Raw genomic sequence first — 26,521 nt, 5'->3', positions numbered from 1 at the left:
GGTCTTGAGGTTTCATGCTTGAGGGCCTGAGCTTGTAGGTCTGGTGGTGGAAGCTGGTGCAACATGATAAATATTTGCGCTCCACTGAAATGATGCCAACATCTAAGTCTCTGAACTTGATTGGTTGGCCAAGTACAAAACCCCTTGTGGATAGGTACTGCCATCCAATTCTGGGTTTCTACAGCTGTTTGCTTGGTGGAGCCTGGGACTCCTGAAATACTGAGAATTGTATAAAGATTAAAAAGAAGTGGCACGGTGTGAACACCATTTGGGAACAGTTAATGATGTGCCCATCCCAGCCACCAAAGCCATTGCTGAGAACTGGCAAACCCAGAACTTCATCTTAATCCCAGCACCTTGTATCTTGCAGCCACTCCCTTTGATGATTTAAAGAGGTGTATCTAATTCTTAGCTGGCCTTCACCGAGAAGGAATGCAGCACGATCGCAATTTTGGTGTGGTATAATTACCCTGCCTTTCTTGCCCCATTACCACTGACACTGCTCTCCTCACGCCTGGGTTTATAGGCTGACTTGTACAACCTCTCTGGTTTGTTTTGCTTTTTTAATGACGTTGGTGAGAAGATGGGAGGTGTTTGCTGGTTCGTGGAAGCTTCCTTTGGTTTCTGGGAGGTATGGCACTGAAGTCCTCGTTCTTGTAAGACTGAAAGAGTTGAATAATATGATAAAGTGTGGCAATAAGTTTGATTCATTGGCTGGAGCCAAGTGCAAAATAGTTCGGAGGAGTTTCTCCTTTCAGAATTATTGCAGTGCTGATAGACAGCCGCCTTATTTTCTTAGACCTTGGTGGCTTTGCCGCTGCAAATCATTGGACAAAGGTCTAGGAGAGCAGACCTGACCTCATGTAAATTTGCCCTGCACAGGGGCCCAAGGCAGAGGTTTGGAGAGGGTAGTGCTGGCGTCGTGTAGGGCTTCGTGGAAGTCAGCAATGGGCTGAAGAACCAAGTCAGAGACGTGGACTTCTCTTGCCAGGTGGCTTCAAAGAGCCCCAAGAAGAAGATTCCCTTGGCACTGTGTACCAAGACTAAAGTGCAAGGTACCACGTACCTGCAGAAATATGCACGGTCCTGCCCTCCCACACCCACCCACGGGAAATAGAGATGACAGTTAGCAGTATGGACAGTGAAGGGAGGGTGTTTAACGTGCCTGTGCGTTTTCACAAGTTAATGCTGTTGCATCCTCATCGATGGAGGAGGGAACCCAGGACAAGGAGCGGCACCCCCTCTTCCAAAGGCTTTCTGTAGTGTCTGACGTTTATACAGATCATTTCACAGCTTCAAGTTCAAACTTGACATTTATTTAAAGTGGCTTCCTTGCATCTTGTTGCTTCCTGATTTAGTCTGGTCTGTCTTGCCCTAAGGGTTTCAAGACTCTTACTGTGCACGAGTCCGGTGGGGAACTCATTTTTCTGGGGCTCTCAGTAACAGATCGAGTAGACCGGTGTTTAAGGAGATTGGCCTGAGTGAGTCATTTGATCTCACACAACTGCTGCACGCCCGGTGCAGAGCGTGCGTCTATCAGCAATATTTGTCTTGCAGGTTGTTTACTGGAGTCTGCACTGGGAACCAAGGGTATGTACATAAAACTATGTCAGATAAGACATTGGTTGCGGGTTGAAGGTTGTTCGTGTTCAGGATTTTTCATCTCTTCCTGTCCCTTCCACAGGGAATAAATGTCCAAATGCACGGCACAAACTGCAAAGTTGTGGCAGGAGCTGGAGGCATCCCCAGGGGCAGACTGTGTTTTTATGGCTCGGAGGCTCATCTTCCCTACTGTGTCTTATTTGGGGCTTCCTTTGTATTATCAGTGGACAACAATTTTATCAGGAATCTCATGACGTTGGCTCTTTTTTTCTTTTAGTTTCAGTTTTGAGTTCTTTGTCATTTCACAAATGTTTTGTATTATTCATGCATTTCTTTTTTTTTAAGAGGCAATTTATAGCTTTTGAACGTGGAGAGCAATTTGAGAATGTGGCTACTTTCTGAAGAGCTGAAACCTAGTGGGAAAAAGGACTGTTATATACGTATTCAAAAATGTTGTGATTTTCAGGCCAACTTCATGAATTTAAATGGGAGGGGGTTCATGGTCATGATGGTCATGATACATCATGTGTGCATCACATCTGCCAGAGGATGCAGAATAAGACTGCTAAAGGGCTTTTACCCATAAGTATCAGCATGTCAAGAGGTCTTTCTACGTATATTTTAAAATTTTAGTGACTGCTCTATCTAGAATAGGCTTCCTGTTATTTTGCACGGTCTGCAGGACAGGGTGGGGGCTGTTTGCTATTTTTAGAAGCTCCCCAGAAAATATTCTTCATTTATAAGTTAAAAGACCCATCTTCTTATTCCTGTTTTTACGATGCTTTCTGCAAATGAAACCTGGAATGCGAGAATCACATCTTTACATTTTAACTGCCAGCCCCAGCAGCTGAAATGTTAAGCAAAGCAAATCCAGCACTCAGTTACATTGGGCAATGCAGTGCCCCCATGGATTTGCTGGGTATAGCTGCGTGGTCCAAACCAGGGTACTGGTTTTGGCACATTAGGAGCAGTTAGCACCTGAGTCCTACATCTGAAGCACTGAATGAATACGTACACAAGACTGATGACTGTCCATCCAACAGTGCCTTTGAACAACCCCGGTTCAGCTGACACATCTGCCCAGGCAGGAAACGAGGCTACAAGGACATGGAGGTGCTCGAGAGAGTCCAGAGAAGGGCAACGAAGCTGGTGAGGGGTCTGGAGAACAAGTCTTACGAGGAGCGGCTGAGGGAACTGGGGTTGTTCAGCCTGGAGAAGAGGAGGCTCAGAGGCGACCTTATTGCTCTCTATAGGTACCTTAAAGGAGGCTGTAGCGAGGTAGGGGTTGGTCTATTCTCCCACGTGCCTGGTCTTCCAACCTAGACGATTCTGTGATTGTGATTCTGTGAGGCCATTCCTGTGGAGGCACGGACAGACGGACACTCTGCTTTGGAGCAGCGCCGCTTTGCAGTGTCTCTGGGTGGCCGATCGAGTAAGGGTTTCGCTGCCTTTGCACATCAGCTTCAGGAGCTGTGTTCTCACCAAGGCATTGTTGCGGTCTGAACTCATCTTCCCTTTTGGATCATGTGAGGTATCCTCCATTAGTAACACTTTGCTCTGACAGGCGTCCTGCTGTGCATTGCAGCAGTTAGAAGCTAAATAATTTATTTTGGAAGCAAGTTTCGTACATGACTTAGAAAATGGAAGAGAACAAGGAATATTGCAACAGCGAACTGCAGGGTGGATTTCAGTGGTAGCCTTGGACAAATACACCATGCTCTGTAGTTTCTAAGCGTTGCATTTTGCCATCCATTGTTTCAAAATTGCTTTCTCTCCCATAATTATCTTCACAAGAGGAGGCTGATCCAAAGTGTTGTGTTTTTTTTTTTTTTTTCAGGGTAGTTCATTGATTTCCATTTTTAATAATAAAGGTGAATAAACAAAAGAAGGAAAAAAAAGCATGACAATATATTACCTGGCATTTAAAATAGAGAGAAGATGTATGTGTGCCACAGAGCACTTAATCTGTGGACATCAAAGTGCCTTACAGAGGTCATAATTCTCATTTCAAAGATGAGGAAGCAGAGGTGCTGAGAGGGAAAGTGGCTGGCTTAGCAGGTCAGTGGCAAAGCGGGGCGAGAGTCTCCCGAGCCTGTACTGCAGGCAGAGAGGAGGGCATACAGGAGAACAAACCTGTCCCTGCTTAATCAGGACGGCTCAGGTCCCAGGTGCAATGAAGGCACAGTGACACTGCAGGGAGAGCAGCAAATCATGCCACAAGCCGTGGAGCCAGTGAAGCCTGGTTTCCTGCTGTTCTGTGTCTTAAGAGTAGGCCGGGGGTTCTCTGATGTTGCCCTTTGATGGTGCAATCATGAGGTGCCACTGTGGCCTTTCCATCACCAAGGGCACTGATGGAGTCTGGCTTCCCAGCTTGGTTGTCTGTTTTCCCAAAAGTTTTAGGTACTTCAGAATTTTTGTGCCTTTCTGTCAGGCATGATCACCGTGAGCCAGTGAGTCACAGCTAACACGTGTTTGCATGCACACACCCACGCACGGGCACACAAGCATATATCTGGGCATTGCAGTGTAGGGGACATTTTACCTTATGGAACTGTGTGATCAGTCAGCATTTTTATGTGGTAGATCTATGGTTTTAAATATGTTTTCTCTAAAGACTTCTGAAAGATAAAAGGTGGTAGAGCGAGGATGTTCGTTATGTTGATTCAGTAGCCACTGTTCCGTCTTACTAGAAAATGCTTTTCAAGGGAAGAAACAAAATGCCTCCAAATTGGACTTCCAACTCGAGACGCATCTTCTTCGAGCCCTCAGAGGCTCTCTGTGAAGTCAGACTCATTTAAGTCATTCATCTGATGAATCCTACCTCCTGGTGAGAAGACTTCTTTTATGCCTGCAGCCATGCTGCCTCGAGGCACGGTCCTGTCACATCTCGTAACCCAGAGAGGGAGAGGTTGAATGAGCATTTTGGTGGGAAATTCTGAAGTAGTGACTTTCAAGCCCTCCTGACTTGCGAGCTCTGAAAACACTTTAGGTGGCTTCTCATCTCCCTTGTCAGTAAATTGAAGCCTACTGATATGAGATTGGTTTTCTCAGTTTTGATGGATCCATTACAAGTAGGACATGGATGCCGCTGGTCTTCTGTGCATGGAGCTTCATGGAGCGATGTGGCCAACAGTTAACTGAAGATCTTGCGGTGTTTTTCACAGAGGGGTCTGCCTATGAAAGGTAGACATAATTTGAGGGATTATCCATCTCTAAGCAGTTCACGATAACTGCTTTGAGATGGCTTGCAGTGTAACCTTCTGATTAACAGTGCACCCCTGTCTGCTTTCTGCTTCTTCAGATGACTGCTACAAAAGATGGGTAGTAGGGGGAGGTTGTCTAGCTTTGTCATTCACCCTCTTTGACCTTCAACTCCTTTTCTTGATGAAGTCCAAGTTACCCATCAATTAAAGAGAGGCTGCGTTGTGTTCTTAGCCCACAGGAGTGTTGTGAGAGTTTTAATAATAAACTTTTCAAGACTGTCAAGTGAAATGTGCTATATAAATGCAGATTAATGTTACTAGAAAGCCTGCAGGTTCTTTACTTTATGTGTCTCCTCTGTGGTGTCTACCGGCAGACCTGAATACATTTGCGGCTCAGATTACTAATCTCAGATGTAATACATCAATTGAACAGACTTTCTTTCTTTATATTTTAAATATCACGGCACACTGTATCATGCAACCTATGATAATACTGTTTAGCATCTCTGTTATTAGAACATCTCTTCATATTTTTGTTGTTACAGGGCCCAGAGGCATTGTTTATGGGTACACCTCAAAGACCTGGTAGTACTTCAGTTTTCCAGATAGGAAAACTGAGGCCCATTTTCCAAGCAAAAAACTCTGAGCCAGTGGTGTAGAAACTGGGTCTCCTACCTCTCACATGCCATCTCTCCAAGCACTGGGAAACTGTTTTCAAAAGAGCCAAAGACTGTAAATTACAGGACCTCAACACAGAGTTTGCAAGTGAAAGTAAGTTTGCTAAACAGATTTTTTTTCTCCTCCTGTGTGCTACGAGTGACACTTCCACTAAGCACTGCAGTGGGTGCATTCCCTATGTGTCTGGTTACTCCTGAAGAGGTGTTTTAACCGGAGGAGAAAACCCTCACTCATTAGCAATGACTTCTGTTGTAGTGATTGGCTACTTAAGGTTTTACAACCCCAAGTGCCTCGCTAATATTCTTCTCTTAACACCGAGTCTTTTTGCAGGTTACCAGTATGTTCCTCAGACTTGCAAGGCTTTATAGACCGTTGTTCAAACCAGCTATTTTGAAAAAATACACAAATACTAGAATCGCGGAATGATCATCACAAATGGCGGTGGAGAAGGGACAACTGCTTGAAGGTCCCTCTTCTTCACTCTTTACCAGGAGAATATCCTTCTACTGGGCTATGTACTCATGGTGCCACATCTTTTCTGATTCATGGACTTCACATTCCTTGCTGCCCAGTGGCCTGGTGTCAAGACGAGTTGAGGAATACTTCCCTCTCTCCAGCCGATGTGGGTGCTTTGAAAGGAGACGTTGTCTTGATCTCTGTTAGGCTGAAGATGGCACTTCCATTTCTCCTTTGCCTTTGATGTGTGTCCTTGTCCCCTTGGTTGATGCACCAAACCAAATTTTTTGAGTGACTGCTTCTGCCAGTGGCTCATATTGGAGGTGTAGATGGGGTTTGGGAATTCCACTTCTGGAGCCAGGCACCTTGTAGGGACATGTGGGAGTTGCTGTTACCACACCTGAGCCCTTTGCCAATCTGGGGCTTGAGCGTCAAAGGTGAGTAATTGTTATTGATGGAGGAGCTGCTTTGTTTGTCCACTGAATAAATAAAGCAGACTTTCCAGCTGTTACCTCCTCCAAGTCTCTTCCAGCTCCTTCCAGCTTCCCCACATCACTCCCTTTTCCTAATCTCCCCATCTTTTCTCTGTGGCTTCCTCCTGCAGTTTCAGTTCTGGCAGGCAGCTCCCAGCATTATGTTCAACTGAAGAGGGCTTTCCACGAGCAACTTGAATGTCCCGAGCAGTACAACATTCTTCCCAGAGCCATCCGTGTCAAAAAGTGATGTTTTCGCCCTGTTTTGTGAATTAAATAGTTAGTTAATTTTTTATTTGCAATTTAATTTTTTATATGTGATTTAATAGTTAAATATCGAGGTCGCCAGCCACTCCTTACTGGCATGCCCCATTCCTAAGGAAACACTGTGCCTTTTAACCTAGCTGTGCTGGAGGGCAAGGGCATTTACTGACCAAACCTTCTGCTGGAGAGCTGATCTTTCCATTTCCCCTTCAAAGCCAAGGTTGCCACATTTTCCCAGAGTCTGTGACCTAAATAGCAAGTTGGTGTCCTGTGAGAGTGTCTGGTCCTGGAATGGCCCTGTTTCCTTTCCCTTGTTTCAGTGGCTGCAGCGATATCAGCATCCTTGCGAAAAACAATTCAGTCAATCCATCAGGGCCTTCCAAAGGCAGAAATGCCCCATGATGTGACACACCAAAACCTGCTTTGAAAGCAGCAGACTAGTTAAATAGACTGACCCCGTGGACACTGGGTCAATATACAATAACGGTGGTGGTGCACTAAGCTTTTTTTTCCATCAGAGCAGCTCTATCACATTGATCTGCTCAGTGTTGTGCCAGAGAATAGCTGGATAGCTTTTTTTTTTTTTTTAATGTGTAAATCCACTTCCTAACCTGGCAGGCTTTCTACAGCATGAAAGTGTCAGCAAAATATTGGTGCGTGTTTCTTCCATGTGGTCTGATAGGGATGTATATCTTGTCCTGTTTGCCTAGGGTGCAGCTCCTTTGGAAATGCTTTGTAGAACAGTGCTACACAGGGAAAGAGTTATCTTTAATGACACTTCTGTGATGTTTACATGTTAAAGTCCTTGCATAGCAGAGGTATATGTGGTTATACTGGCATAAAAATGCTTGTGTTTGTGTGGTTCTGGGAACCAGTATAAATTATGCTAAAAAGAGCATGTTTTTTCTTTATATGTTGGGAAAGCTGGTGCTGTAATTGAATATAACTGTAAATAAAACCACCCTGGCACTGTTTTTCATTCACAGGCCCCCAGTTCAAATTTATTGTTACCATTGCCATACCGACGCAGAAATAGCAGCTGTAAGGGGTCAAGTGAATCAGAGTCAGACTCATCTCAAGATATCTCATCTCATCTGTCCAGCTCAGGCACCAACAGGTCGATAGTGGAGACTCCCTTCATAAAGGTAGAAATTGCTACAAAGTCAAGAACCACGGGTATTTTCAACACCTATTTAGGAGGGGATGAGAACCATGCACTGGAAAAATCTGTTTCTGCTGAGTGTAAAAGGAGCACTGGGGAGGAGCTCTGTCACAGTATAAACTTCCAGTATAGGTTAGATAAATTCCCCATTTGACCCCTGAGATCCTCAGGATGTCTCCAGACTGCCAGTCTCACCTCCCACTCACCTGGGCACAGTGCCCACTGGAGGTATAAGGCACCAGTCCCTGCTCAGCCTGTCTTAATTAAAAACAACTTTATTGTTTGATAGATACCAACAGAATGCACAATATAACCGGCAACACAGAAGGCTTCTGCCCTGAAGACATTTTCCTGTAAACAGATGGCAAGCAGAAAATGTGCCAGGAAAGCCAGAAAAACTCTGTCTTGGTAGGTATGTGATTCCTTTCCCCTTTGGACAAAGCATCAGTGTGGGCTGATGTGGGCTCCAGTTACAGAAGATGTCTTCAAGGCTAAGGCAGTGTGGAAAATACGAGGGAAAAACATGAAACCAAGGGAGGGAAAAAAAAAACACAAACCAACACAATCAATTAGCATTCTCTAGTGGGGATTTTATTTCAGCCCGTCCCTCTCCCTCTGTGCTTAGCACTGTACATACACATATGGTAGGAGAGCAGCTCTGCCCAGGGAGGCGTACAGTCCACATAGGCAGGAAAAGGGGTGGGGGACAGGAAGCACTCGGCTTAATTTTACAGCCTTGAAACAGATCTACCAGCTGACATCATGACTTGAACGAGGTTGCCCAGGATGTCAGCGGCAGAGCCGGTATTTAAACCCCTGGCATCCCAGCCAGAGGCACTGGCATGTCCTGCTTCATCTGAAGCTGGTCTGACACAGCAGAGTCTTATGTAACTCAGCCAGTTTTGGTTTTGTTGCAACAGTTTCAGAAGAACTCAAGCACAGGATTTTTGCTATTTTTAAGTTCGAGAATGAGCGTATTTCTGTCTCACGCTTCACCAGGTTGCATCCAGGGTCAGGGAAAGAGGGTTCATCTTCCAGCTAGCTACGCAAGGCTTTCATTTGCATTCCCTCTTTGTTTTGTCTTGGGATAACAGAGGTTTGCACTGACATGCAAGATATTTTCTTACTGGTCATCGACAACCGCAGTTGCATTTCAGAAGCGTTTTGGCACCTTGCCCCTCTGGCAGCCAACGATCTTAGTAGCAACTTTTCAGGCTGAAATGTTTTTCTTGAAATGCATTAGCCCATGTCTATTATTGCACACACTTTTCCTTTTCCCCTCCTCTGTTTTGGCCATATCTGAAGCTGTGAACTCTTTTCAAAGAATCTTTCATCTCTGTCAACATTTGGAGTGGGTCTGAATAAAAACTTGTTAGAGAAAATCTTAGTGATTTAATGTGCTTCTTGGCTTATTATTCTGGCTGACAATCTTTTACAGAGCCAGTATTGCAATAGCAGTAGGAAAGTAGAAAATCAGGATTGCTTTTAGTAGGAAGAATCACTCTGACATGCTGAGCAATGCCCTGATATGTTCATTGCCTGTCCTGTGAGTGTTCTTGTCTTGTAGACACACTTGCAATGTGGTTTCCGGGAAAACAGAGGCTTAAAACTGGTAGGCATTTTCTGTCACCACCTGAATAACACTTAGAACTGTGGGATAATTAAGATCAAGTGCTTTAATCCATTGGTTACCTTCTCAGGTAAGCTATTCATTCAGCCATAGTAAGGACAATAGTGTTTATCAGCTGTAAATCTAGGGTGTAAAGTAAAATAAACAAGTCATAAATTTTCTGCCCTGCTTCTTCCCACCTATTCTTCAGGCTATTCATCTATTTTGGAAAGCTTACTAGTTCAAGACTTCAAAATCACTGTCTACAAATGAGGAGCAAATATGACATTCTGTGATCTTTTGCACACAGAGGAGATTGAGGTCTTGATAAGAAGCAGGGGTGGGAAAGGAGATGTTAGTGTCCTTGGTGAGGAATGAAGTGAACTGGAAAGTAAGCTGGGGGGAAACTGTTTGGGAATCACTGCCCAAGTTCAAAGTCCTTACGCAGGTACTTGCCTCTAATTATGTATTTAAACCTAGACCCAAAGCAGTTAAATACCTGCAAAAAAAGTAAAACACAGAGTCACTTAAATATGTACCTCTGTGCTTTCTTGAGTTAGAGTCTGCACAACTAAATGGGTTCTGGCAAGAATATTTCTGGTCTCTAGGCTTAAACTGACTGAAGCCATCAGGTCGGAGCTAAAGTATTTTGTAACAACTCAGCTACGAATGTCAAAGTCTGTAGAGGTGCAGCTTCTGCAAATGGTTCCAATTAACATCTTTAATCTTATTATCTCGAGTCTTTTATCTTCAAATTTTCTTGGCTGTTTGTTTGTTTTCTTTACATTTGTTTACGTATACAGAACTGAAAGTTTTTCTGGAAATGCTGGTATGGCTTTTAACTGTAAGAATGATTCACTGAGAATAATTAATTCAAAGATCTTGGCATCTCTTTTCCTTGTAATCTGGTGGTGGATATTCTGTGATTTTCTTGGAAGGTTTTTTCCCCTGCATGTGCATGTGTACACTCACACCCACAGAGACTCACACACATCATTTGCAAATGCAGACACTTCCCTCTTCTTCCTTTGGAGCTTTTAAGTTGCTCCCTGTTTCTGGAGCAAGACACATCTGACCTGTACCTTTAACCCTTTCTGCTATGTATCTCCTTTATTTGCGTCCAAAAACACAACAGAGCTTTTGAGGTCTGCAGGACCCATCCTGTTGCCCCAGTGTTTTTGTCTGTTTGTTTGTTTTTTGTCCATGCTGCAAACCTCCCTAAGCTTTCAACACAGAGCAGGGACATGCAATACTCTGAGAAAGGCCTGTGCTCAGTACTAACTCCTACAGTTTGCCAAGGCTTGGCCTTGGAGACTGGTGGCTGGCCTGGGCCAAACCAGACCAGGCACTTCTACTGAATAAAACAGTACAGTTCTGTTCCTAGGGGCCAGGATTGTTCCCCAGCATTGTTTAATTTATTAGTGTAGGTGCAAGTATTGTTGTTGATACAGAGGTTATAGCTTGCTCACATTTTAATATCTATTAGCAGCAAAAGCAGTGAGTTCTGCCTCAAACTTTAAGCCCTCAGGACCATTCCTTACATAGAAAATTAAGCATGGTCCTTGCAGTCTGTGAAACAAGCTCATACATAGTGTAAGGGGTGAAATTTCCCTACTGGCCCTGTAAGTGAAGTCTGTCATGAAACTTAGAGTGGCTCATCACCGTAAACATCAGTATTACTTGAACTATTTGCTTTGTAGAGCTCTCACTCGAAATTTATGCACCTAGGGAGAAATCAGGGGGCTAAACACCTTTGAAGAGCAGTATGTTATGTTTTTTTCCTTGTTCTGAAAAACATTATTTATGCAATACCAGAATTCCCTGTAACTTAGTACTTTGCACTGTTATTTCAGAAATTAAAAGCTATTCTGGTGCTTTTTAATCACAGCACACTGTGACAAAAACATAGTTGCTTTGCAGTGACACTCATATCATTGCAATACCGACAGCTCCCTTAGAACCTGAGCAAAGGAACTAGGAGGCTGTAGGTGAGCTGGGTTTACCTAAATAAATGCAATGCTAGAAGCCTGCAGCAGAGTATGGAGTCACTCCGTAATTACCCTCCTGGTTTTTCTGCCTTGTCTATGAAACAGTCACTGGAACAGGACAACTTGTATAAATTCAGGGAGGGCCATCATTTTTATTATAACTAACTATAACAACACTTGGCTCTTTGAGGGCTTTTATCCAAATGTCTCCAAGCCCTTGTTCTTCACAAAGAGAGATAAATGTAATTATCACAGTTCTAAAGTGGGGAAAGCTTAGGCATACTGAACTTAATTAACTGCTCATGGATATACAGCAAATCAGTAGCAGAGATGGGAACACAAACCAGTTTTCCCAACTCCTCTTTGTACCCTAGTCACTGGATCCTGGTGCCATCTCTGTTAGGTAGCAACCGCGGTGGGATTAACGAGACAAAAAGTCCCAGTGGGGCAAAGCTCGGTTAGCCCTAAAAATACTGAGACAGCCCCATGCCCAGCTGAGGTGGCTCTGAGATACACCTATAGCCTTTTGTCTAGCATTTAATGAGCCTGGACTGGCACTGGGAACTCGCACACTTTATGTGCTAGACACCAGTTTGTTCCTCATACTTTGTCCTTGTGTTAACGCTGAAGTTTGCTTGCAGGAAAGGACTGCTGGCACAGTACCGCCTGTCCAGCTGCTCTGTAGCACTTTGGCTCCGCCGCTCCTTCTCGGTCGCGCTCTGCCCCTGCTCCACCGTGCTCTGCAGCGTGGAACCCCGCTCCACCATGGTACGCCATGGGCAGCAGGGGGACAGCCTGCTTCTCCATGGGCCTCACCACAGGCCGCAGGGGACTTCTGGAGCACCTCTCCCCCTCCTTCTTCACTGACCTTGGCATCTGCAAGGCTGTTTCTCACTCCTCTCTCTCTCCCAGCTGCTGTTCCGCAGCAGGTTTTTTGTTTTGCCTTTCTTCGGTCTGCTCTCACAGAGGCGCAAACAACATCGCTTATTGGCCCAGCTCTGGCCAGCGGCAAGGCCCTTCCCTAATATGGGGCGGCTTCTGGATTCCTCTCGCAGAACCCACCCCGATGGCCCCCTGGCTACCAAAACCTTGCCATGTAAACCCACTACACAGCACTTGCGGCCACCGAGACCTGCGCAGAGTGATTCCTCATTCCTGGAAGCAGCGCCACGCGCCTGAAAGAAGAGGCTGTAGAAAGAGGTGCAGAGATGAGATAAGCAAGGTACTGATTCTTCAAAGGCAGCATTTAGCTGTTGTTCTCTCAAAAGGCTGACAACAGAGAAGGATGGCCTTCACATGTTCTGTTCTGAATAAATGGTGTCAAGGCGGAGGAAAAGATATTTTTTTCATCCCTCTCACTGACTCCGGGCCAGGTATATTCAAACTGTGTTTTCTCAGTGCCTACACAGCCTGGGTGCAGAGCTACACTGACATGTTTCCTTCCTATGCACTACCAGCTAACATAAAAGCTCTGGAAATCAAGGTGCTCCTGGCATCTCCACAGGCTCTCTGGAGGTCTCTCCACCCATCTTACTTACCATCTTTTTTTTTGTACAGTTGTGATAGAAATTGTCTCAGCAAATCAGGAGAATTCACTGCCGCATAAGTGACATCCTTTTCCTGTTTGGGGTCAAAATGTAACCTTGAGCTTTTGCAGCAGATAGACTCCTCTCCCTGTGTTTCCCTGAGTGCAGTAGCATATGTCTGCAGTCATTTATCTACCTCTAGGAAGCAAATCAAGTTAAAATTCTCAGGATGAGATTTTTCTAGCGTTTACTGACGGCTCATCACGTTGCAGCAAAGTGAGGCTTTCAAAACAGGAAGGTATTTCTACCCCTGGCTGAAATAACATGTTTTAGCACAGTCAGCAGGTAGTTTGCTGCTCACACCCTGGTCAGTACCTGCTTTTGCTGAGAATGAAGTAGTTACAACTGTGGTAAGGGGTGACTGATGGCAGAGTAAATATCAACCGTAGGTTTTGTTTCCAGACACAAGCTGATGACCAGTTTATCATTTGCTCAGCTCACTGTAGGACAATGTAGTCATCTTTTTTACCCCACTAAAGCTTAAGGGCAAGTGAGGATGGGGCTCCAGTGTGCCAGGCACTGTTCTGTGGAAGGAGCAGGGAGCCTCTGCCCCAAAGGCTTCCATGGGAGAAACACAGGATGGGAGAAAGGGACTGGCAGGAGCACAATAACACGAGGGCATAAAATACGCATGTGCTGTCATGGAGGACAGGCAGATGTCCCGAGGAGACATGATATAAAAAAGGGGAATTGGCTGTCTGTAGCAAGTTAGAAAAAAAGACAGAGGAGGTCTGGAGCTGAGACCCAGGTTAGAAAGAAATTTCTCTGAGACCACATTTTTACTGGTAAGTTAATCACACCTGGGACCCTTCTTTGGTGCTGATGCCAGCTGGCAGAGAAGAGCTTGTGTGCAGAATATTAAACTCTTCTGCTGTCAAAAGGTGGTGGCTGCCTCCACACTGCCTCCTGGAAGCTCTCTCTGGCTTCTGCTACTTCCCAGACCATACCCAGAAACCTGCCAGGGATAGTCCTAATGACTGAATTCCAGTGCCCAGGTCTGGTGTTGGCCCTGCTTGCACGGCCACAGTCTTTACTTGGGCTGTGCTGTGGCTTCCCTTGCTTTGATCTGATTAACTCCTTCCTGCGGGCTGCTGCCAGCCCCTCTGAGCCACGTGCATGGGGAGGTGCGCCACGTGGATACCTGTCCCAGGAGACGTGCACATGGAGACTCTGGCTCCTTGTTGCAGTGGTAGCCTGATCCAACCCCAGCTACCTTCTATCAAGGAGAAATCTCAAAAGGGAGGTGCTTTAGCAATAACGTCCAGTAAGGTGCTTATTTGTGAAAAAGTGTCTGGAAACAGCCTGAAGACTGGAGGGAAGCAGCAGCTGTAAATGGAGATGCTGCCACAGCTTCCTCATGTCCACGTCCACCATGCAGAGCAGATGCCAGCAGCTGTACAGAGCACTCCTTGGTGCAGCACAGGTTTCACTGGCACTGCAGAATCCAGAAGCTATTCTTGGACACCACCTACTGGCATTTTCCTTATTAACTCTTCTCAGGATGAGCAGTTTGGCAGGGTGTCGAGGGCATCCCAAGCCTGGAAGTGAAGACACAAACTTGACCTTCCCAGTCCTTTTCAGTGATTGTCCTGCTTGGTTTTTTGTTTGTTTGTTTTTGTTTGTTTTGTTTTGTTTTTCTGAGAGGGAAGCTGCCTTGAAGCTCTGTGAAAAACCCCATTATGTAAGGGAGGGATTTTTCCTTGCTGTTGGGAAAGGGGATACCAAAAGAAGTGCTGTGAAAGGGAGGCGGGTGAAAGAAAGAAGAGGGAAAAAAAAAATAAAAGGAGAAAACATCTTCAGGCACTGGTGAGGAATAAGCTGGAGGTCTTCCCTACTGCAGCTCAGGCAGAAAAGGCATTTTATACCCATCAAGCACCACTTTAAACAGCCTTTCAAGAGACAGAGCATTTAAGTCCATGATTTCTTCTTTTTCAGTATGCACTGAGCTCTACGTGGCATAAAGAAAAAAAAACTCTCCTTTTTGGATGCAGCATTTTAAATCAGAAGGGAGGAGGAGGCACAGCTTCCAAATGCTTTGCCTTTTGGCACCGACACCAAAAACTGTAGTACTGATGTTTATAACTCCTGACAGTCACGACAGACAGAAAAAAAAAGAACAAAGGAGCAGTCAGTTGTCCTCACTGACACAGCTCAGGCACCGAGAGAAGACAGCAAGGTCCACGCTTGACCTCTGTGTAGCCTTGCTGTTTGTAATGAGAAGAAACCTCCCAGTTACAACAGCTTAAAGAATACAACCCAGCCCATCCTCCAGCATCTCGGTTTGGGCCTGCTGCAGCTCTGGTGTTTCAGCAGAAAACCCACCAAGAGGCTCCCAGCACACCCATGGGCCCTAATTGCCCTGAGCAGCCTCACCCGGGGCCTCCACCCACACCTCCTGCCCAGCAGCCCTATTTAAGCTCAGCCTTGGGCTACCTCATGGGTGGCTTTGTCTTTAGTTTTGTTGCCTGGATTGGCCCTTTGGGTAGATGTTGTTCATTTATACCCCCCTTGCTTTACTGATTGTAGCTCCTGAATGAACTTTGGGCTTGGTCAACCCATTTGGAGAGCTGGGCGATCACCAACCGCATGAAGTTTAACAAAGGCAAGTGCCGGGTCCTGCACCTGGGACGGGGCAACCCTGGATGTATGTACAGACTGGGTGACGAGACGCTGGGGAGCAGCCCCGCAGAGAGGGATCTGGGGGTTGTGGTTGACAGCAAGTTGAATATGAGCCAGCAGTGTGCCCTGGCAGCCAGGAGGGCCAACCGTATCCTGGGATGCATCAAGCACGGCATCGCTAGTCGGTCGAGGGAGATGACTGTCCCGCTCTACTCTGCGCTGGTGCGGCCTCACCTCGAGTACTGTGTGCAGTTCTGGGCACCACAGTACAAAAAGGACATTAAACTGTTGGAGAGTGTCCAGAGGAGGGTGACGAAGATGGTGAAGGGCCTAGAGTGGAAGACGTATGAGGAGCGGCTGAGGTCACTTGGCTTGTTCAGCCTGGAGAAGAGGAGGCTGAGGGGGGACCTCATCGCGGTCTACAACTTCCTCGCGAGGGGGGAGTGGAGAGGCAGGTGACCTATTCACTGTAAACACCAGTGATAGGACCCACGGGAACGGTGTTAAGCTGAGGCAGGGGAAGTTTAGGCTGGACATCAGGAAGAGGTTCTTCACTGAGAGGGTGGTCGCACACTGGAACAGGCTACCCAGGGACGTAGTCCCTGCACCAAGCCTGTCTGCATTTAAAAAGCGATTGGACTGTGCACTTGTCACATGGTCTAAACTTTTGGGCAGACCTGTGCGGTGCCAAGAGTTGGACTTGATGATCCTTATGGGTCCCTTCCAACTCGGGATAGTCTATGAGTCTATGATTCTATGATTTGCTGTGTCTGGGGCTGCTGGTGAGCTCTGCTACCAGCACCCAGCTCTGCTCAGGTTCTGTGGGGTTGTGCCTGTGGTTGAAGGTGCTGCTTGTGCTGGGGTCTCCCTTGCTATCTGAGGTAGGCAAAAGTTCTTGCTGCTCTTCCAGTTCTCGTCCCTCAGGTAACTGTCTCCTCCAGGGTTTTCCAACAGAGGCTCCTCCAGTCATATGTATATACATCTTTTTCATGCATGTATTTGTCTCTGAAGCAACCTCATTTAATATTTTTCTCTGAGAAACAAGTCTAGATTTAAGCTTATAAACTGATTTATGTTCTCCTAAGAAGAAGATAGAGACATCTATCATTCCACCATCTGTCCGAGGCCTGTTGAGACTCCCTATGGCTTACAACAGGGTTCCTATGGTAGTTCCAATCTTCACTGTCTGTTAGTACAACTCCTTTCAGTCAGCTGAGGAACATCAAGACCGTGGGTTTTTAATGCCTGTATTCCTATTCTGTTCTCAGAAATAGTTTTCAAGTCTGTTTTTTTTTTTTTGGAGTTCTCTGAATGAGATAAAATTCACAGAGATGTTTCAGAGAAGCTATCAATTGGTGATGAAATCTTGCTGTTCATGACTGTCATGATTTATTTTTTTTTAGTGACAAACTCTATCTCTGTCCAAGGTACGAAGATCCTTCAGTCTTACAGCTGGAGGACCTTAGCTTAGCACTCATCCTTATGGTATAACCTGAGTTCTTCTCCAAGCTCTTTCTTTTACAAGGCTAGTGCCATTTTGAGCATAGACTTGACTTCCATTCATAGTTGAGAGGACAGAAATGTAACAGGGCTATTTTTGTGCTGTGTATCCAGGAGTCTACATACTGTAGGATCTCAGCAAGCCATCAGTATCTTCAAAGGTATGCTGGCATCTCTGGCTGTTCTCCTGCTGGTGGTCAGGACAGCATAGGTAGTAGTGTTCTGCTGGAGTTTTGAGGGATTATGGTTGTGTTTAAATATTAACTTCCTTTTCTGTTGGCTGACTGTAGAGTTTGAGGGATAAAAGATGTATCTGGCAGGTGAACAGCCTTTGGAAATGGAGCTTGTTCAGTTTGGTGTACGTAGGGTGTGAACCCATAATGTAATGACTCTTAATATTAAGGGTTTTGTGAAACAATCATAATTAGAGAGGCCAATTCCTCCAGCAAAACTGAAATTCTCTTCCTTCAAACGCTTCCATTTTCTCTTGTACAGTATGTTGCAAAAGAAGGTTTTCATTACCGTGCCATATCACCCAGGGCTCTCCTTTCATATGAATCCTGCCAAGTGGAGAAATATGTTCTTGGAAAATGCTTACATGGCTCAAGAGCGTTGCTCTGGCTCAATAGCTTTCTCTGACTGGGCAAGCTCTCTCTTTATGGTGACTAAAATCAGAGGTGATTTATAGCCTACATTGATATAGTGTAATCCAGCCATGATAGACATACCTTTCATCATAATGAATGATGAATGTAGTTGTTACTACTTCGTTTTATTACTGTAGCAGCTAATTCTGATCTGTATTTACTGCAAAGGATGAATACGGTAAGCTGGAAAGAAAGCACTGGCCTTGTAATGGTTCAAAGCCACTTAAGAAGAAAGAAAAGCTGTCCTGCACGTCAGGTGCAGACTATTTTACACTGCAGGAGAAAAAACTGTTGGCTTTACACTTTTCAGTGTGCATTTCCTAAATTTAAAGGTGGAAAGTCATGTGTTCTCCTTCTCATGTTGTTGGTGAGATCTCTTAGAGACAGCATCTGTGGTCAGAGCAACTCCTTTTCATAATTAATACTAACCCTGATTCTGTTCTCTACGATTCTCAATTGCTTTCTGGTAGTTTTCAAAGAGGGTTTTAGATCTGCTGGTGTTTTTACATGGGAGTTTTGCGGGGCCACGTGGTACGCTGACAGATTATGCAGCCTGTAAATAAACTTTTGCAGTAATAACCTTTCTGTCTCTGTTTAATATATAATAGGTGAGAATGATCCCATGTAGGTCGACAGGACTTGACTCCATCATTTCCACAGGCTTTGAAACAAAATAAGTCATGATATGCCTAAACTTGTATGGAAGTCTGAGCTCCTAAAGCTGATGAAAGAGGTGCCAGGACTGAATGGCCAGCCTGTATGATACATGGCCTGTATTACAAGCCAGTATTATGGCTTAGGCTGTGAGACTACCAAAGCCGTGTGCTGATGGCATGTTGAGCCAGAAGGTGTTTGGAAGCTGTAACGAGGAAAGAAAAGGACGTTGTTGTATTATCCAGGGAGCTGGCAGCTCAGCTGGCTTCCCAGGTGTGAGAGCAAGCTTGCAGTGATGGCACTGTGGAGTTTGACTGTAGACAAGCCTCAACAAAATAAACGAGGCCTGATCAAAACTGCTAACACCATAGGTTTCACTAAAAAATTAATTAGTAGGGAGGAAGAAAAGGAGGAAGGGCAGGCACTGCTTTGAAGATTGAGTTGCAAAAAGTAACATCACGGTAACCCTAAAGGGTATTTGGACAAAGACAACATAGATTTGGTCTTCAGTGCAAAAGTATAGAGAGAAGCTGATGTTGCAGGCTTGCTGCTGCCTTGCCAGGTTGCAGAGTGCTTAACGAGCAAGTGACTTGTGTTTTCTGACACCATGGGAGCTCAGTCGTCATCAGTCTGTTATGAGTTTTCAAAAGATCGCTGGTCTTGCTGCAGTCCGTTCTGGAGCCTGTTCTTTAGACATTCTCCAGCGTTACTGAGGAGGAAATTCGAGTCCCTCTGAAGGACAAGCCTATTCTAAGGCATCTCTCCTCCAAAACGGAGGTACTCCAAATCAGTACCTCATCTCTGCCTGCAGGAGCGGGCAGGTATCAAGTGATGTGTGGTGGGGCCGGGGACCTTTGCAGGCTGAAAAACCTTCTGTGAGAAGCTGGATTTCACCTCCCCTGAGATGTAGAGCCCCTGTGTACAGCTGGCTTTCCATGGGCAAGCTTGATCTCGAATTTGAATGAGAAAAACAGGCTATTGTGTGACCCTGGAAAGGCTGCAAAGTGTTCTCTGAGGACATAGATACGTGGGTGTGCATATATGTGTCTTCATTAATAAATTCATTAACTGTAGGCAAAAATAACAATGTTCTCTTTAGTTAAGGCTGCCCTGCGCTTCCTGCTAGAGCTCTGTTTCTTCACTTCTGACTTACCCAAACTTTCTTCTTTGATTGCAGTTTTCCCTTGTTGCTGCCATTTTCCATCGTTGCTTGTTCACCTCAGGCTCAGTTCTTTTTCTGAGAAGCAATAGTACAAAAGGTCTGGTTTTGACAAAGTTTAGGGGGAAACCGATGTGTTAAATTTCTGACTGAAATAGCTGCTTTATTATTTTAACACTTTCATGTTCTAAAACGCAGCCTGGAAATTTGGCTCAGAGATCAACCTGGAGCAAAGCGTGTGTTCTTCTTTTTGCCTTTGTGAAAAGCTGCCGGATAATTCTGTGAAGTTACAAGCCGTGAAAGTCCCCATTCACATTCTTGTTGTGGGAGAGGAGAGGGTAGAGGCTGGTAGAAACAGTCTTAGGAAATGGTGTTTTCCTTAAGAGGAAAGGAATGGGACGATTGTGTGGAATGATAAGTGAGATGGGGGAGTGGATGCACAAGCAAGGATGAGGGATGTGAGAAGGATGGATTGAAATTGCATGATAGCATGTAAATAAGAAAACTGTTCAGAGGGACTGCTGTCTAAAATTTGCTACAGTATGCAGAATTTTTCTCCCTCCATAATTCTGTACGGCCAGCGAAAAGCTGTTATTTGTGGACAAGGCTTTTATCTCCTGTCCTGATAAACAGAAAGTGAACAGCTTTCAACTTGCGTTAGCTCTGCTAGGACCTCACATGGTTAATACCTGCCTCACGTAAAGTTTTTTTTAACAGAAATACTAATAGGGGTGTGAATAGATATGCATGAGTGAAGAAAAACAGCAGATGAAGGATTAGAGGAGTGGCATGTATTAATCGCTACAGAGCACCCCATTTGTGTTTTACACAAATAACCAGACGACAAAGGACAAACTGAAGCCTTAGAGGTAAGGTGACAAAAGTGAGGAGGAGCAATGCTGGAGCCATAAAATACCCAGATAAGGATAACACCACCCAAGAACTTTACCTGAAACCGTAGAAGAGTGAGGCGAGTTGGTGTGGCTCAAGATCACAGTATCCACTGTTGAAAGGTTCAAAAGATGCATCAAAAAATAAGTTTGTAGTTACCAGTCAGAAGATCGAGAAATGCAGTGAGGGCACAAATGTGTTGCCCCGTATGCTTCTTGCTGCACACAAGTGATCCTGTCCAGACCTCTTAGGTGCACACAGCTCAGTGCAAGTGAGTATGTTGATGGAAAGGTGGGATTGGCTAGAAACAACTTACTGGTTTTATTTACTTTTTGTAAATAAAAATTGCCTTTCCTGTCTGTAAGGTCTTTCAATGAATTTTTATTACATTAATTTCCTGTGGTGGTGGAACTAAATGTTCCAGTTCTGCTAATGATTCACGTAGGAGGTGGTATATATCCATGTGATGGAATTTTATATATATATTTCAGTTGCCTTTTAAAAAAAATCTAGATAATTAGTTTGCAAAATTGCTATTTGAAAGGAATATTAATGCCAAAGTCAGACACTCAACTGCTGCAATTTGAGGTTGTCTGTTTAAGCTTCATGCTGCCCTCTTGTAAGGAAAACTGCTTCAATCAAAATGTTTGCTGTGCTCCTCATTTTCTAGATGCTCAGCTTAAGATGCCTGTTGCCTGATTGGGAGATGCATTGAAAGCTGCTGATTATCGTTGACACTACAGAGTTGAAGCATATAAAGTGCCACAAAAATGCTATAAGAAAAATCAGGCCACCAGAGTGACAAAGCAGGCTTTCCAAATGAGAGGTTCTTGATGACCTGGATGCTGCAGCTATAAAACGAAGGCAGAGAAGTTTAAACAACACAAAACTGCAGTCCGGGTGTGTTTTCTCTCTTACTATCCCATCCCTCCTTGCTCCTGACCATGCTGGGATAGCAAATGGGCTCTGCAGTGCCTGTAAGCCATCACTGGGTATATATTTGTTGTGCTGCTGCTAGTGCAAAGGACTTGCTTCATGGGTGCCTTATGCTCTTTGTCGTGGAGCTGTGGAAAAAAGGAATAATTAAATGCTTGTGAAGCATTCAGTTAAGGCAGTGGTGAAGGCAGAGTTAACCAGGAGGCTAACATGTCTGCATTTTGTTCTTAAAATCAGCAAGGGGTCCAGAAGTGATGCTGGCCAAGCAAAATATTGAATGGTTGGTTGCATGTGTGTGACATAGAGGACATGGGGGTGGCGGATCCAGGGAGCAGCCATGTGATTGAACGAAATAAAAAAGTTCATAAAAGGAAGATATCCAACATTATAAGTGTGTCCTTGTTCATCCCTGCTTTATTTTGCTGTTTTTTATTCTCTTCACAGCTGGACTGTTTCAAGAGGAGCATCACACTGGCAAATTTCTCATACCTGTGCTCTGCCTGCCAGCTCCAGAAAGTGCTGCATGCTGCTGCACTCCCAGTCTGATGCTGTAGACACTGCCTGCCAGACGCTGCTGCAGACTCTTGGGCTGGCCTTGAAGTAGGCAAACTTACCAACACTTAGCCAGTAAGTGAAAACATCTGGGGAAAATATTTTCTGTTGTTTGTCTCATGAAGTTTAGCTTAAAGACAGTAGCGCATCATTTTTTCTTCTCTCACAAGAATGGGTCAGGGGTTAGTTTTGAGTTACATGAATATTTACAGCAACATTCTTAAACTGGAGTTCAGGCAAAAGATTTGATGGAGGTCAGACAATGAATTTTAGCATGGCGTCTGTCTTAAAATCTGTTTGAAAATAAGTAGACAGTGGATTCCTGTTACTGTTCTTACTCCCTCAAGCCTACTGAGATCCCCTGCTGCCAAAGGGTGGATCTGTTTTGTTCTGCAACAATAAAAAGCAGATGATTTTCCTTCTTAAAATACCCAAAGGGGATTGGTAACACAGATCCTCTTCGCTGTGTGCCCATCCTACTGCACCCAGTCAAATCCCATCCCTTCTAGCAGTACAGAAGGGCTAATCCCTGGCACTGAAGACACCCAGATTAACCCACTGCAGGATTAGGATGCTTGAGCTGTTGTAGGAATATTAGTATATTTGGTTCTCAATATTTGCTGAACTTTTCCTGAAAACGATTTCCAACAAGGTCACTGACTCTGGGGTCAGCATGGCAGTTTAGGAAAGTCTGGATTTAAAGCAAGAAGCTGTAAAGATTAAACTGGAGTGGGGAGTGCACAGAATGCATTTTGGATTTAAGCTCATCACTGCTGATAGAGCCAAAAGGCTTTGGCAGTGCAGTGCTACCGAGCTGCTGCCTTGCTGTGGAGGTGTTCAGGGTAGCAGTGGCAGCTGTCTTGTGATTTAACAGGGGATGGGGGAAGGAGATTTTCTGACTCGACCCAGAGGTATCTTCTGGTGGCATTGAGACACTGACCTGTATGTCATCTCTCATACCTGCATTTGGAAATCAATGCACAGAGCTGCTTTGCAGGCCAACTCTTTCTTGTCCATGTGCTTCTTCTGTGTGAGCTTCTCCTTTTCATAGGCTAGACAACTTTGAGTTGCATGGCTGGAATCAAATATAACTGCTCCCTTGGCACTATTTTTGTTGGACCGTTGTGCTGGTCTCCAGATAAGAGATGAATATCACTATCCTAAATGACAGTCATCCATGGTGAGGAAAAGTGACTCTTAAATTGACTTTCAGGTGCTTTGCTTTCTGGAGCTCCCTGCTAATGACACTGTGTACCATTAAGCGGGTGAGCTGCCCACAAATGAACTTGTCCCAGTTCCTGCACAATGCAATATGAGTTTATTTTGAGGGCAGGGCCTCCACAGTGGTACCCTCAGTTAGAAAATGCTTGGCTTCCACTTTCTGTGCTCTGCAGTGGGACTCAGACTGTCTGTGCTCATAATGTCTTATTTCAGCTACTAGCAAGAGGATTCATGTTTAAAAAAGGATCTTTCTCTTGTCAGCAGGTATTAGTTCAAATGCAAAGTCTGCTCATGCTAGCTCAGCACCCCGTAAATGCTCACACCACTTCCTGGTCCTGGTGCATGGGGGACTGACAGCTGAGCTGTGGTCCCAGTATTCCCTGTGAACTGACATCTGAGGTGCACTGACACTGGTGCAATACACCATGGTGCTGCATGGGGAAAGGACGGGCATGATAGATCCCCTTCCTTCTTAAAAAGCACATTTTTTTTTCCTTATTTTTTTCTCCAGGAAGCTACAGATGAAGGATCTTAGAGATGGTTCATTTTTTTAAAAAGATTTTTGGTAATATAGGAAGAGTATGTATATTTTTTTGTCTTTCAGGGGAAAACTGCTGTGACAGTACAATAACTGTTAGCTTGGAAACAGCTTTCCTCTGTTGTGATCCAAGTAAATGCAAACTTAAGTCTGCTTCAGAATAGTTTGTGTTGAAAAGTACCGAGCAGTAGCTGTGTCCTGGGTTTGGTTCCAATGACTTTATTCTGCATTGTTGCTGACTACCTTTATTTCCAGACATTCTCTTATAAATACGTTGGTTGTATCATGCTTTCATTTGTCTGTGAATGTGAACATGAGCAACTATTTCTTAGCTGAAATGTGTGTAACTGTCGTTCATCTGGCAATATCATTCTTCCTCAACAGGATTCATCAATTGAAACCCCTGTGGATGATGGAAATGTAACACTTCGTGCAGTGAAGATACACCAGAAAGGTAGGGCCTTTCCATGAAGGCTTCCTTTCAGTTTGATAGTGGGGTATCTTAGAGCTGTAGCTGTATTGAGAATTCCCACTTCTGGGAATGCTGTGCAGCCCAGTGAAGCAAGAGTTGTTCAGTTTTAACACATGCATTTATAAGCACTAAGCACATTCCTCTGCACTTTAAAAACATACTTTGGGGGATGGCTGTAGAGCTGCATGCTAAAGTAACTCTGAATATTTTATCAAAGGCCTATGTTGCAATTTCTCCTGAAGAAATAACTCTTCGAAACCCAGAATGCAGGTCTAAAACTTGTCCTCTTGCCCCAGTAAGCTAGGCACAAGGCCACTGCTATGATGGCATCACTTCCAGTTGTCACTAAAACACAATAGATGTATTATGTTCTTGCTGGTTATTACATGGGACAGCAAATTTTGTTGGTTCTCCTGATTGGCTGATGTTTTCTGCACATGGAAGTTGCCCTGGATTTATATTAATATGGATTTGGCTGACCAGCTGTGCCTTACAGGCACATGTAATAAGTTGTCTGTATGAAGTAAAGAACTTCAGATCACCTGTCCACTGGAAGAAAGTGGAGTGTCTAAAATTGTGCTGGGGTAGTTTGGACTATATGAGGAGTAAAAGTGCACATATATATGTATAAATGTTTTTTCTGATCCAGTGTGTAGAGCATAATGTATTCTCTGACATGAATCATAATTAAGCCACTGGTTTCCCCATCAGAATACCTTCCAAGGGTGGACCTCAGACCTATGCTGGTAAGTTAGGGAACATCAGTGCTGGCTGGATGCCCTGCCCTTCCCCACAGCTGGCTCAATGCAAATCCGTGTTCATGCATTTATTTTTATTTTCCTCTGCCATCTAAAAAGCCAAGGAATCCCAAACAGAATTCATTCCCAACCCCATGGTGTTGCTTCTAATGGGTAGGAATGTGTCCTTTGATCACAGGTTTATTTACTGCCCTTATTAGTTGGCACTGGGGAGCCCGCGGGTAGACTGCCTGCCTGGTAGATACTGTAGCTGCACAAGAGTAATGATATTTCAATGCTGAGGCACCTTTTCAATTGACAATACTAGTTTAAATTTGAGGAAAATAAGTGGATGCGAGGTGCCTGCAGTCCTATAGAAGGTCGAGCCCATCAACAGGGCTTGATCTGATTCTGTGGGAATGACTTATAGTGGGAGCCTTTTCTATATTTGCAAACAAGTTTACAAGTGGAATATGCTTGAAACCAATCTCTTAAAAAAAAAATCTTGAAAAAGTCCATGTAGGACTTCAGGTTTTGGACATTTCCTTTCTTTCTGTTTCTGACATTGGAAAGGCTCTCCCAGGAGTTTCCAGAGTCCATGAAATCTGGGAATTACTCCACAAAAAGACCAATATCAAGGCCCATTTTAGGGATTTTCCTACAGTCTGTGTAGGAATGCTTTGTGAGGAATAGATGTTAAGTATAAAAATACAGGACTACTACACACGTGCTTGCTGTACTAGAAAAGTTATTCATACTTACACAATGTTTAATGCTATAAAATGCTCCCAGAGTGCCAAGTCCTGACAGGAGCTCAACTTTCAGCTCCAGGATCTAGAGCTTGCTGCATGTCCAGCTTTCCAAAGCCAAAATCCAGGCTAATTTGTCTTTCCTTTTTTTTCAGCCACCCCTGAAAATATCCCTTCTCCTACCCAGGAGTGCTGCCTTGGCTGTGATTTTTTGACCTATGATATTCTTATTCCCTCCTGGTGGCAGAGGGATGGAAATACAAAGCAGGAGGGAGCTCGAGAGCAGGCACTCATTAGCTTTCGTCTGTCGGCAAGTTGGGAACGTGCATTGCTCGGGCTGTTACAAAAGGCCCTTGTTAAGTAATCATATTTCTCTTGCATAAGTGTTTGCTTTTGGGAGGCTTTGACCAATCAGAGGCTGCAGCTCACGGACAGAAAGCATTTCTAACTACAGTGATTTGTTTTTAAATAATGCATGAGTATTAATCTGCTGAAAGTTCTGTAAAATCTCTATAGATAAGCCTGAGCAGCGGAGACGTCAGCACCGATGGTAGCTGAACTACAGCTGTAAGACTGCCAAAAAAACTCTGAACTGTGCGGATCGTTGTGAGTAATATTTCTGATCCTTCTAAAGGGTGTATGTGGCTGATTACTGCAGGCAGGGAAATATTGCAGACTCTCATTGCTAGCAATAAATTAGAGGGAGACCAGAGGTGAGAGACAGGCAGTGAAACTATTGACTGGCCTTAAAATAATGCTTTCCTCCTAGACTTCCGTAAGCAAGTATGCATTTCTCTGAAGCTGGGTCATCAAATCTATTCCAAA

The 26,521-nt window shown here is 44.6% G+C and overlaps 1 protein-coding gene across 10 annotated transcripts in view; it reads left to right on the top strand.

Annotated features, from left to right (window-relative positions):
* Window positions 1-26,521, top strand: part of LOC121068173 — a 68,299-nt gene that overhangs the window by 31,901 nt on the left and 9,877 nt on the right. For 7 of the 10 annotated variants that reach the window (XM_040553238.1, XM_040553239.1, XM_040553234.1 and 4 more), the window contains 3 exons: window positions 21,872-22,054; window positions 24,123-24,192; window positions 26,213-26,302. The gene's annotated coding sequence lies outside the window, so the exon portion shown is untranslated. Of the gene's footprint in view, window positions 1-21,169; window positions 21,392-21,871; window positions 22,055-24,122; window positions 24,193-26,047; window positions 26,303-26,521 lie in introns of those variants that run through there. The other 3 variants (XM_040553242.1, XM_040553232.1, XM_040553240.1) reach the window with 2 other exon arrangements.

The sequence above is a fragment of the Cygnus olor genome, chromosome 3 (assembly GCF_009769625.2).
Source record: "Cygnus olor isolate bCygOlo1 chromosome 3, bCygOlo1.pri.v2, whole genome shotgun sequence".
In the NCBI taxonomy this organism is placed as follows: Eukaryota; Metazoa; Chordata; class Aves; order Anseriformes; family Anatidae; genus Cygnus; species Cygnus olor.
The sequence above is the reverse complement of the archived record's forward strand: the minus strand, read 5'-3'. Positions and strand labels throughout refer to the sequence as shown.